The 12262-nt window shown below is 39.9% G+C and overlaps 1 protein-coding gene across 4 annotated transcripts in view; it reads right to left on the bottom strand.

Moving 5' to 3' along the window:
* The window catches only part of BMS1 (BMS1 ribosome biogenesis factor), a 48834-nt gene extending 47719 nt beyond the window's left edge, over nt 1–1115 (bottom strand). For 3 of the 4 annotated variants that reach the window (XM_036265490.1, XM_036265492.1, XM_036265493.1), the window contains exon 1: nt 1066–1115. The gene's annotated coding sequence lies outside the window, so the exon portion shown is untranslated. The remainder of the gene's footprint in view (nt 1–1065) is intronic. The other variant, XM_036265491.1, reaches the window with a different exon arrangement.
* Nucleotides 1116–12262: the final 11147 nt, after the last annotated feature.

The following is a 12262-nucleotide window of genomic DNA, read 5'->3' as shown; positions in this document are numbered from 1 at the left end:
ACTAGTAGTTACCATATCGAACTGCTCAGCCCTAGATATCAATTGGGCTAATGAAATGGATTTCAAACATAAGCTATTTTTAAGATATTTTATTTTAAAAATTAAAACATTTTAATAACCTTCCAATATGATAGCAGTATCACTTTTAGTTTGATTCTTTAAAAATTTTAAATTATAATAAACACCTATATACACTTAAAAAACAGTCCTATCTACCTGTGAGATACAATTAATTGGTTGTGGATGATGCCTGGAGACCACATAGACTTGCAGAAAACCTTACGATTCCTGAGCGTCCCAGGAATTCATGACCCATAAACTGGGAACCACTGGATTAAGTTTTTAAAGGAAATCAGGCTGCAAACAATATCAGCACATGGTTAACAACAACAACCAAAATGTAACAGGCAATCAAGTCATCCAACTAAGGTACTGAATTAACTTGAGTTCAATAAATATATGTGTCTGCCTATAATGTGCTAGGCACTGTGCTAGGAGATAGTGGAAATAGAAACTCCATATATACCAGCATAATGTCAAGAAATATTACTCGAGAGTTAGAAAAGAGCTGGGTTCCAGGAGCACTTTGAAACTAAGCAGCTGTGTGATTTCAGGTCATTATTTTCCTCTCTACTATATTTTGGTTTCAAACTTGTACGCACTTGATTCCTTCTCCTTTCTGGGTCGGGGTAGGTGGAGGGAAAGGAAGTACATTTTGGAATTAACAGATCTGGCTCAGGTCTAAGTCACCAGCTAGGATCACCCCGCAACGAAACTCCCTGCCTAGGCTCTCAACAGGAATTCACTAGCCACCCTCCCAACGACTTGGGAAGACTTTCCTCGCAGGTACGAAATATGTCTGACCAGCACCTGAGCACTCCTCGGGAGCTGACTTCTCCAGAGACCGAAGGAACACCTGACCACGCGCTCGCCTCGCGATGTTCCCAGAGCCCAACTCTGGAGACCCGCCGCCGCCGCCGCCGCCGCCGCCGCCGCCCCCAGCCCGCAGCCCGCAGCCCGCAGCCCGCAGCCCGCAGCCCGCAGCCCGCAGCCCGCAGCCGTTACCTATAGGGCTCGCCGCCGCTACTCTTATGGGCCCGCATGGACAGCTCCGGAACCGGAAAGGCGACTTACGCGCCTGCTCTACTCGCCGGCGGGAAACAAGGCGGGGACAGAAGAAAGAGACCGGCGGAGGGAAGACTCTCCGGGAGAGCTGCAAGGTAGACTTGTGATTGGTTAATAAAGGGCGCAAGCGACGCCTGCGCGGTTGTTCTCCCTGAAGCCGCCCCGCGCCCCGCCGCCCACAGCAGGTACCGGTCTGGTACCACTGACCTGGGACTCCGAACAGCGTGCGCCGCGGGCGCTCGATTGATCCCGGAGGCCGTGGCAACAGTGCGGCCGGACACCTGTTCGTTGGTGCGGGACTAAAGCCGGAAGTAACAATTAGTTCTGGTCACCCTTGAGTCACCGCGTTGTCCCCCGACTGGTCTAATGGAATATCACTCGGTGGCGAGTCGCTGTGGCTGGTCCGCTTGCTGAGCCTTACAGAAGGCAGAGCTGGACATTTCTCGGGCTCCATTCGTGCTAGAATTCCCTCTTTTGCCAGGACCAACACACTGACCCAGCATGAAATGCCACGGCCTGTCTCTGTTCCTGGGAAAGGGGCTTTTTTGGGGGGAGTGCAGCCTCTTGCAGTTTTCTTCTAGTACAGGTTTGCCCATTCCCACCTGAGGGACTGCCTTGGGGTTCACCTAACCCCCATTTCGGGTGAGCTGGATGCCCTTGTGCATCTCCTTCTTGCCCTAGAGATGTTCTTTTCAGTATCCTACCAGTACACCCTAGGGCTCGGGTCTGCCTCACTGAACTAGGCGCACTGTAGTAATTGAGACCCCCTATACTTTATGCCCTTTATAGCAAGCTCTTTTTCTCAGTCAGTATCCCCCAGGTATTCACTCTACATCACTACACACTCTGCTGTGCTAGGGAGGCTACCCTCCAGGACACACACTTGCCTCATCTGTGAAGAGCTTATATTTTGTAACTAACACTACCCCTTTTACTTCTTGGAAATTTCAGTATACAGGTAGATAATTCTAAGGTGTGCCTGGCTCCACATATCCCACTCTTGTCTTCTACCTTGGCTCAGCCTCACTGCCCCTGTGATCATACCCTAGAACTTGGCAGGTCTAAGGTCTGCAACCCCTGAAGCATCCCACTCTGACTGCCACCTCCTCTCTTTCCAGGTTACCCCCTCTAATGCGCCCAAACCGAAACTCCTGTAACCCTACCAGTAGACTCCAACCCACATCTTACTACCTTACTCCCTTGATGACTTCTCCTTCCTCCCTTGTAAGGTAACTTAAACTCCATGGTCAATCATTATCAAGAACTTTCATATGTTCGTTCTTTCTTTTTTTTTAATCCTCACCCGAGGACATTTTCCCATTTTTTGTTCAAATAGAGTGGAAGGGAGAGAGAGAAACATCGACGTGAAAGGGACACATCGAATGGCTTCTTCCCGCACGACCCAAGCAGGGCCAGGGACAAACTGCAACCCAGGTACATGCCCTTAGTGGGAACAACCCGGTCTCTCTGGACCACAGGCCGATGCTCTAACCGCTAAGCCAAACCAGCCAGAGTGGAGCTTTTCTACTTTCTTAACTCCCACATCTCCCTGTCATCTCATCATATCTGCTTGGTAAAATGAGAACTCTGGAGAAACCCAAGTCTCCATCTCCATGCTACAACAGTGCAACTAAACATAGCTGTAGGAAAACCCAGTACCATGCTAACTGCCCTCACTTTAATTCTAACTTTGCTCATTCTTCTACTCCTACCTGACTTACGTGCCCCTAATGGGAACCAAACCCGGGACTCTCTGGTCCCCAGGCTGACGCTCCAACTGCTGAGCCAAACCTAGCCAGGGCAAGTTAAAGACTTTGTTCTTCTCTTCTGTGTCTATACTTATTCCCTGGATGATGTTATTCTGTCTTGTAGTTTTGTATGCCATCTGTATCAGTTATTAATTTTTGTATCTCTACTACAAATTTATTATTCATTGCCCACTGTGGAAAAATGGAGTTGAGCCCTTAAAATATTTTTCTTTTGACTCTGGCATGATGTTAATTTTTGTCAGTAGAGGGCGATGGAGAGACTTTGGTCTCCTAGTTTCACTCTGCCATCTTCAGGAGGTGACTTTTTCAGGACTGACTCTTCCAGTACTTGGTGGCCAGCAGCACCCCACCCACTCTCTCCTACCACCCTCAGTAGGTTTGTCATGGAGAGACTCTCCTGAGACACCTCCCCTTTCCCAACTCCTAAAGAGGGATTTCCAACAAGTTCCAGTGGTACAGCACCACAGGGACTCCCTGACACCAGTGGGCCATGGTCATACCCCTCCAATAAGGTTTAGATCCCAGCTGGATGGATGGAAAGGAGACTTTCTGGGCCCTGTCTCTCTGCTGTAGGTAGTGACTTCTTCAGATCTGCTATTATATTCCTTCCTGTTCTCTTCTTACTAGCCCATGCTCCATTGCTCCAATTCCTTGTTGTAGTTAATAATTCTGAATATAAATTTTTCCTGTTCAATTACTGTGTGGTTCCTCTTTCCTAATTGGACCTTGATGAATATGCCATTATTTGTCAACAACTCCAAAATTTATATCAATGACTCAGACCTCACTCTTAAACTTCAGCTGCCTCTCTGATATATTCATTTGGATGCCGACTAGACATCTCAAACTTAACATGTCTATGAGGAATTTCATGGTCCTTCCTCTCAAACAGGCGGCCCATTTTTTTTTTTTTTTAATCTCAGTCGATGACAGTCCTATCCATAAAGTTGATTAGGCCAAATACCTCAGGCACATCCTTATCTCCTCTCATTTTCTGTTCTTTATATCCAACCTGTTAGGACATTCCTGTTGACTTTACCTTTCAAATATAACCAGAATTCAATGACTTAATACCATCTCCAACACTCCTATATGCTGAGCCGCATCTTACCACACATGTATTACTGCAAAACCTCTTGATTGGTGTTCCTGCTTTCACCCTTCCCCTTGTGCATCCACTTCACAATGCAGCAGCCAGAGTGATCCTGTTAAACATCAGGCACCATTGGGAATTTCAACACTTTGGAAAGTGGTTCAGCATTTTTGTTAGTGAGTTTACACCTACCCTATTAGCCAGTGAAAGAAATATATACTGAAAGACGTACAAAAGTTCATAGCATGGTGCAAACTGGGAAAACTTCGAAGTCCATCAACAAAAGCATGAATAAAATTGTAGTATAGCCCAGCCAGTGTGGCTCAGTGGTTGAGCATTGACCCATGCACCAAGAGCTCGAGGGTTCGATTTCTAGTTAGGGCCCATGCCTGGGTTGTGGGCTCCATCCCAGTGGGGAGCATGCAGGAGGCAGCCAATCGATGTTTACCTCATCAATATTTCTATTTCTCTCATCGCTGTTTCTATTTCTCTTCCATTCTCTAAAAATCAATAAAAACATATTCTTTAAAAAATACTATAGTTTATTCATACAGTGGAATAATATGTAACAATGAAAATAAACAATCAAAACTCAACATAGATGATGTTTAGCAAAAGCCAGACACAAAGGAGAACATGTTTGATTCCATTCATATAAAGTTGTTTATATATATATATATATATATATATATATATATATGAAGTTTGAAACTATGACAAATGTGGCAATTGAAGTCAAGATATGTTACTTTTGTAGAAGAGAGGATGTGTGACTGGGAAGGGCCCTATGAAGAGCTTCTCAAGTCCTAGTGATGTTCTACTTCCTCATATGGTGCTAGTTGATGGGTTGTTGACTTTGTAAATATTTACTGAGCTATACACTTGTGCTTTGTGTGCTTTCTGAATGTATATGTTATTTTAATTTTTTTAAGTTTATAAAACAACAAAAACATATAAAATCATGTGATTCCTCTGCTCAGAACCTTTCAATACCATCCATTTCATTTCAAGAAAAAGTTAAAATTCTTACAATAATCTCCCAGATGTGCAGGTTTTGGACCTTCCTTCTCAACTTCCTCAGCTCCTATTACACTCTCCTTTGCTCACTGGATTTCAGTGTCACTGGCTTTCTTGATCTTCCTTGAAGATGCTCGTGTGCTCCAGCCTTGGAGTCTTTCCATTGGTTCCTCTTCCTCCAGATAGTCATGTAGCCAATTTCACCTCCTTCGAGCTTTTGTTTAACTGTTCCCTAGCTATAGCTTTTCCTGACTCACAACTGTAACCCCCAACTCTCCCAGTACTTTTCCCCTGCCATATTTTCATAGCATTTGTCACCTTGAAATATATATGCATGTAATTAACTATCCTTGCTAACAGCAGTAAATTTTGCCTGTTTTATGCACTGATGAAGTGACTAGATTAATGCCTGGCATATATTAAGTGTTCAACAACTATTTGTTGAATAATAATGGATTTGAAAATGAATGTATGGTAGGCAGCTTCTGACATGGCCCCAGTGATACCCACCCCCTGGTATTCACATTTTTGAATTCAACCTTGAATGTGAGCTGGTCCTACTTGACTCACTTCTAATTAATGGAATCCATACACAGTGTTGTGATGTCACTTCTGTAGTTAGGTTTTAAATGATTGCGACTTCTATCTTTTGAGTATACCCTCTGTTGCCATCTCAGCTCACACACTGATGAATCAAGCTACCATGTGGGGAGGTCCAGATGGCAATGAACTGTGGACAGCCTCTGAAGATTCCTCTCAGCAACAGACTGAAGCCCTCAGGCTAACAGCCTGCATTCCTCAGGCTAACAGCCTGCACACAGCCTGGAAGATTATCTTTCTCCAGTTGTGGTTTGAGATGATTACAGCTGAGGTTGCTGTCTGTGAGAGACCCTGGCCAGAGGCATCTAGTTAATCTATGCCTACATCCTGACCCCTAGAAACTGAGAGAAAAGTGTAGATATAAGCCATTACATTTTGAAGTAATTAGTTACATAGCAATAGACAATACAGGAGAAGAAAACATGAAACAGTTAAACAATACTGATAGAAAGCAGAAGTCAGAGAAAAAAACATGACTGCTTATGAATTACCTAAAATTTGATGAGCACTTTCAGATGCTTTTTATCTGTTAGGCCAAAAATGGATATATATGGTATATTAGTCAAAGGTCTCCAAAAAAAAAAAAAAAAAAAAAACAGAATCAAGAAGGTGTTTGTATATATGTATGGAGAAAGGAAAGAGAGAGATTGATTTTAAGGAATTGGTTTATGTGATTGTGGGGCTGCCAAGTCTGAAATCGTCAGGGCAGACCCAAGGAGAAATGATGATGCAACTCAAGTCTCTGGAGGCAGAATTCCTTCTTCTTTGGGGGAGGTCAGTCTTTTCTCTCAAGGCCCACACATATTATGGAGGATAATCTGCTTAATTCATAATCTGATGTAAATGTTAATCTCATCTGAAACACACATGCCCACAACAGCAATATCAGGACTGGTATTTTGACCATTATGTGGGTACTGTGACCTAGTCAAGTAGACACATAAAATTAACCTTCACAAATGGCAAAACTATTAGTTTTCAAGTAAGGGAAAGAACTCCATGGGCTAGAATTCTTGGGCCATTTTTCTGAAGATTCATAAAAAATAGGTTAATGGAATTGAAGAGGCTTATATTTAGGGTAAGGAGAACTAATATATTTTTCTGTCAACTACTTTTTTTTAAAAGGGAGAGAGAGATAGAAACAGTGATGTGAGAGAGAAACATCAGTCAGCTGCCTCATGCATGTCCCCTACTGTGGATTGAATTGGGACTTCTCAGTCCATGGGACAATGCTCAATCCACTGAGCCACACCGGCTGGGCAGTACTTATTTCTTTTAATTATGAAATAATACAGTGCCACTGGCCTCAACTATAAAAAAAAAATAGTGCATATATAAGGTACAAAGAATAACAGGTGTACATATTACCTAACTTAAGGAAATGACTTTAAAGCTGTCTGTGTTACCCTCTTCAGTGAGATCCTGAGAAAAAGTAACCACTACTTATAATTTTGTGTTCATCATTACCCATATGTTCATTATAGTTTTATTGCTATGTACACTTAAATAATATATTAAGTTTTAAATATTTTTGGACTGCTACATAGTATTCTATTATATAAATAGAACATTATAAATGTGTCCATTCTCCTGTCTACAAACATTTGGATTGCTTCCAGTTTTATTTAGCTCTTAAAAACATCTCCTAGTACATATATAAAATTGCCAGGTCATAAAATATATTTCTATCTTTAACTTGAATAATACTGACAAACTATTTTCAAAAGTGAGTCAACCAGAACAGCAGGATACCATGGCATGTATATTAGAATGGCTAAAATTATTTTCAATCATAAGACTAAATGCAAATGAGGTTGTGAAGAAACAGAAATACCCACTCATTGCTGTGGAAATGTAAAATGATACAGCCATTTTGGACAATCAGTTTGCCAACATTTTTTTTCAATTTGTTTTAAAAATAATTTATTTTAATAAAATTACTGTTGACATATAATATTGTATTAGTTTCAGGTGTACAACTTAGTGATTGGGCATTTATATAACTTACAAAATGATCATCCTGATAAGTCTAGTACCCATCTGACACTAAACATAGTTATTACTATATTATTGACCATATTCTCTGTGCTGCACTTTATATCCCTTTGACTGTTTTTATAAATTGCACATTATAATTCTTTCCATCTTTTTCACCTATCCCCTAAATCCCATCCCATCTGCAACCATCAAAATGTTCTCTGTATCTACGAGTTTTTTTATTATTTTGTTTTTAGATTCCACATATAAGTGAAATCATTTGGTATTTGTCTTTCTCTGACTTATTTCACTTGCAGTGGTTCTCAATCTTCCTAATGCCGCGACACTTTAATACAGTTCCTCATGTTGTGGTGACCCCCAACCATATAATTATTTTCGCTGCTACTTCATAACTGTAATTTTGCTATTGTTATGTCTTAGGCGACCCCTGTGAAAGGGTTGTTGGACCCCCAAAGGGGTCGCGATCCACAGGTTGAGAACGGCTGACAGAGTAAACCCTCTAAGTCCATCCATATTGTTGCATATAGCAAGATTTTATTCTTTATTATGAATGAGTAATATTCTTTTTTTTTTTTTTTGGTATACGTATTGCCACCTCAGCTTTTAAAAAGTTTTCATTTGCCTGGCCGGTGTGGTTCAGTGGATTGAGCATCATCCCATGGACAAAGAGGTCCTAGTTCGATTCCCAGTCAGGTCACATGCCCAGGTTGCGAGCTCAATGCCCAGTAGGGGGCATGCAGGGGACAGTCAATAGATGTTTCTCTCATCAGTGTTTCTATCTCCCCCTTCCTCTCTCTCTAAGAAAATAAATAAAAACATATTTAAAAAATTATTTTTCATTTGCACAAAATACCTTTTTTCATCCCTTTGTGTCTTTTGATTTAATCCATTTACATTTAAAGTAATTATTGTTAAGTATACAGTTATTGCTATTTAATTTTTTAAAAATATATGTTTTTATTGAGTTTTTTAGAGAGAGAGAGAGGAAGGGAGAGAGAGATAGAAACATCGATGTGAGAGACATACATTGATCTGCTTCCTCCTGCACATTCCCTCCTGGGGATCAAGCCTGCAACCCAGCATGTGTCCTGATCTGGAATAGAACCGGGATCTCTCAGTCCATGGGACAACGTTTAATCCACTGAGCCACACTGGCTGGGCATTATTGCTATTTTGTTATTCATATTTTTAAATCTTTTTTCTTATTCTTAAAGAAAATTCTTTAACATTTTTTGTGATATAGACTTGGTGGTAATGAGCTCCTTTAGCTGTTTCTTGTCTGGGAAACTCTTTATATATCCTTTATTTTTATTTATTTATTTTTACTAAGAAAAAATATTTTAATGTAGAAATCAACATGTGAACATACATTTAGGTGGTAAAATTCAGATTACAAATATAAATATCAAATAATATTATACTTCTGGTTTAATGAAAAACATAACAGTTGTCACCATCACGCTTAAGTAAAGAGAGAAATGGGCAGGAACATCAAAGAGGTATACAAAGATTTAACAGTTCACATAATCCTTAGTCCTTCTGAGAAACTCTCTATGGGAAATATGTGATAAATATCCTATAATATGGTAGCTTTGATCCATCAGTGATCATTCTGTTCATGCGTTTTGAACACTAAGAACTAGATTCAAAGTCTGTTCAACAAGCTAATAATACAATGGATCCCTTATATTCAAAAATGTAGTTTAAATTTGGAAAGTTCAGGCTCAAATTTAAAAACTACTTCCTAAGAACATGGTAAACAGTCTTCATTTCAAATAATTTAGTCTGTTTCTATGGCAATGTTGAGGGATTCCTTGGATGTTATGAGTCACATCAGTTGGCTGGAATTTCTTCAATCTTCTTTACATCTTGAGCTTGGTCTGTTCTATATAACCAAAACAAACGAAATCATCTGTTACTTTAATAAAATCCCATCAGAATGCCTATGTTTGAGAATCACACATGCCTTCATAGAGTTGGCAAAATAGTTTCTCTTTGGCACGACTGAACTCCTCCCAAGTCTTTTACTGCAGCATTGTGGGCCCTCTGCAGAGAGCAGAGAGGGAGGCAAGGCTGAGCCTGGAGGTGGTGCAGTCTGGCCCACCTATTTGCCTACCTCTCACCTGTCCTGTAATTTTACACGATAGCATTCCTGGGTAGAGTAATCATGGTTGTAGATCCTTGCTTTCTATCCCTTTGAATATTTCTTGCCACTCCCTTCTGTCCTGCAAATTGTCTGTTGAGGAATCAACTTACAGTCTTATAGGAGCTCCCTTGTAGGTAACGAACTGCTTTTATCTTACTGGTTTTAAGATTCTCTTGGTCTTTAACCTTTGGAATTTTAATTATATGTTTTAGTGTGGACCACTTTGGATTCATCTTGTTTGGGACTCTGCACTTCCTGGACTTGTATGTAAATAAACTTCATTGGATTAAGGAAGTTTATTGTCATTATTTTTTCAATAGGTTTCAATTTCTTTCTCTCTTTTCTCCTTCTGGTTCTCCCATGATCTGAATGTTGGTATGCTTGAAGTTGTCCCAAAGGCTCCTTATACTATCTTCTTTGTTTTAAATTCTTTTTTCTTTTATTTTTTTAATAGTTTTAACACATATTTATTAATTTTCATTTCTTTATATATTATACATTATTAGTAATAACATACAAATGATTGTAGTTAAATCTGCAAGAGTAATTACCTCACACACAGTTTTGTTCCCTTGTACAGGAGCTCTAAAGGAAGTGGAAATGTCCTGGAATTTTATTTATTTATTATTATTTGATTTATTTATTTTTATTACAGATGTTTCTCCTTTTTCCCCTATTGACACCCTCCTCTCATTCCCATCCACCACCCCCCAGCATTGTTGTCTAGGTCCATTGGTTATGCTTGTATGCATAAGTTCTTTGGTTTATTTCTCTCCCCCCCCCCCTCGAAGTTTGGCAGTCTGAACCCTACTTCCATGTCTCTGGGTCTATTTTGTTCATCACCTTATTTTATTCTTTATATTCCACAAATAAGTGAGATCATGTGATACTTGTCTTTCTCTGACTGGCTTATTTCCCTCAGCACAATACTCTTCAGGTCCCTCCACATCATCTCAAAGGATCAGAGATCTCTCTTTCTTACAGCTGCATAATGTTCCATTGTGTATATGTACCATAACTTTTTTATCCAATAAACCATTGATGGACACTTGAGCTGTTTCCAGATCTTAGCAATTGTGAATAGTGCTGCTATGAACAAAGGGGTACATATATTTTTTCTGATTGGTGTTTCAAGCTTCTTAGGATATATTCCTAGAAGTGGGATCACTGGGTCAAATGACAGTTCAATTTTTAATTTTTTGTGGAAACACCATAGTGTTTTTCATAGTGGCTGCACCAGTCTGCATTCCCAGCAGTAGTGTACTAGAGTCCCCTTTTCTCCACACCATCTCCAGCACTTGTTGTTTCATGATTTGTTGATGGCAGCTTTCTGACAGGTGTGAGGTGATACCACATAGTCGTTTTAATTTGTATCTCTCTGATGATTAGTGACATTGAGTATTTTTTCATATATCTCTTGACCATTTGTATATCTTGTTTGGAGAGGTGTCTGTTTAGATACTCTGCCCATTTTTTAAATTGGATTCTTTGACTTCCTTTTGTTGAGATGTATGAGTTCTCTATATATTTTGAAAATTAGCCCCTTATCTGATATATCGTTGGAAATTAGGCTCTCCCATATAGTAGGTTCCCTTTACATTTTGATGTGTGTTCCTTTTCTGTGCAGAAGATTTTTAGTTCAATGTAGTCCCGTGTATTCATGTTTTACTTTGTTTCTCTGTGAATAAGGTCCTTTAGTTCTTTGGTTAAGTTTATTCCTAGGTATCTTAAATTTTTTGTTGCAATTGTAATTGGGATTATTTATTTTAGTTTGTTTTTCTATGTGTTCATTACTGGTGTATAAAAATGCCAATGAGTCCAGCTGGTGTGGCTCGTTGGTTGAGCATCGACCAATGCACCAAGGAGTCACTGGTTTGATTCCCGGTCAGGACACATGCCAGGGTTGTGGGCCTGATCTCCAGTGGGAAGCATGTTGGAAGTGCCCAATTGGTGTTCTCTCTCATCAATGTTTCTGTCTCTCTCTCCCTCTCACTTCCTCTCTATCTAAAATCAATTAAGGAAAAAATTAAAAATGCCAATGATTTCTGGATGTTGATTTTGCATCCTGCTACTTTGCCAAATTAATTTATTAAATCTAGTAGTTTTTGATGGAGTCGTTAGGGTTTTCTATGTAAATATCATGTCATCTTCGAACAATGACAGTTTCACTCTTTCCCTTTCAATTTCGATCCCTTTTATTTTTTCTTCTTGCCTGATTTCTGTGGCTAAGACTTCCAGTACTATGTTAAATAAGAGTGGTGAAAGTGAACATCCTTGTCTTGTTCCTGTTCTTAAGGGAAATGCTTTTTAGTTTTTGCCCATTGAGTATGATGTTGGCTGTAGGTTTGTCATAAATAGCCTTTATTATGTTGAGATATGACCCTTCTATTCCCACTTTAATGAGAATTTTTATCAAAAATGGATACTGGGCAGCTTCTTCTGGCGGGCTGAGAGGTAGCTTCATACGTTGAAGGACATAGCCTGCGGAGTTGTGCTTTTCGCAAGATTGATATC

Source organism: Molossus molossus, unplaced genomic scaffold, assembly GCF_014108415.1.
Source record: "Molossus molossus isolate mMolMol1 unplaced genomic scaffold, mMolMol1.p scaffold_m16_p_17, whole genome shotgun sequence".
Taxonomy (NCBI): domain Eukaryota; kingdom Metazoa; phylum Chordata; class Mammalia; order Chiroptera; family Molossidae; genus Molossus; species Molossus molossus.
Note: the sequence above shows the minus strand (reverse complement) of the source record. Positions and strands in the feature narration are given on the sequence as shown.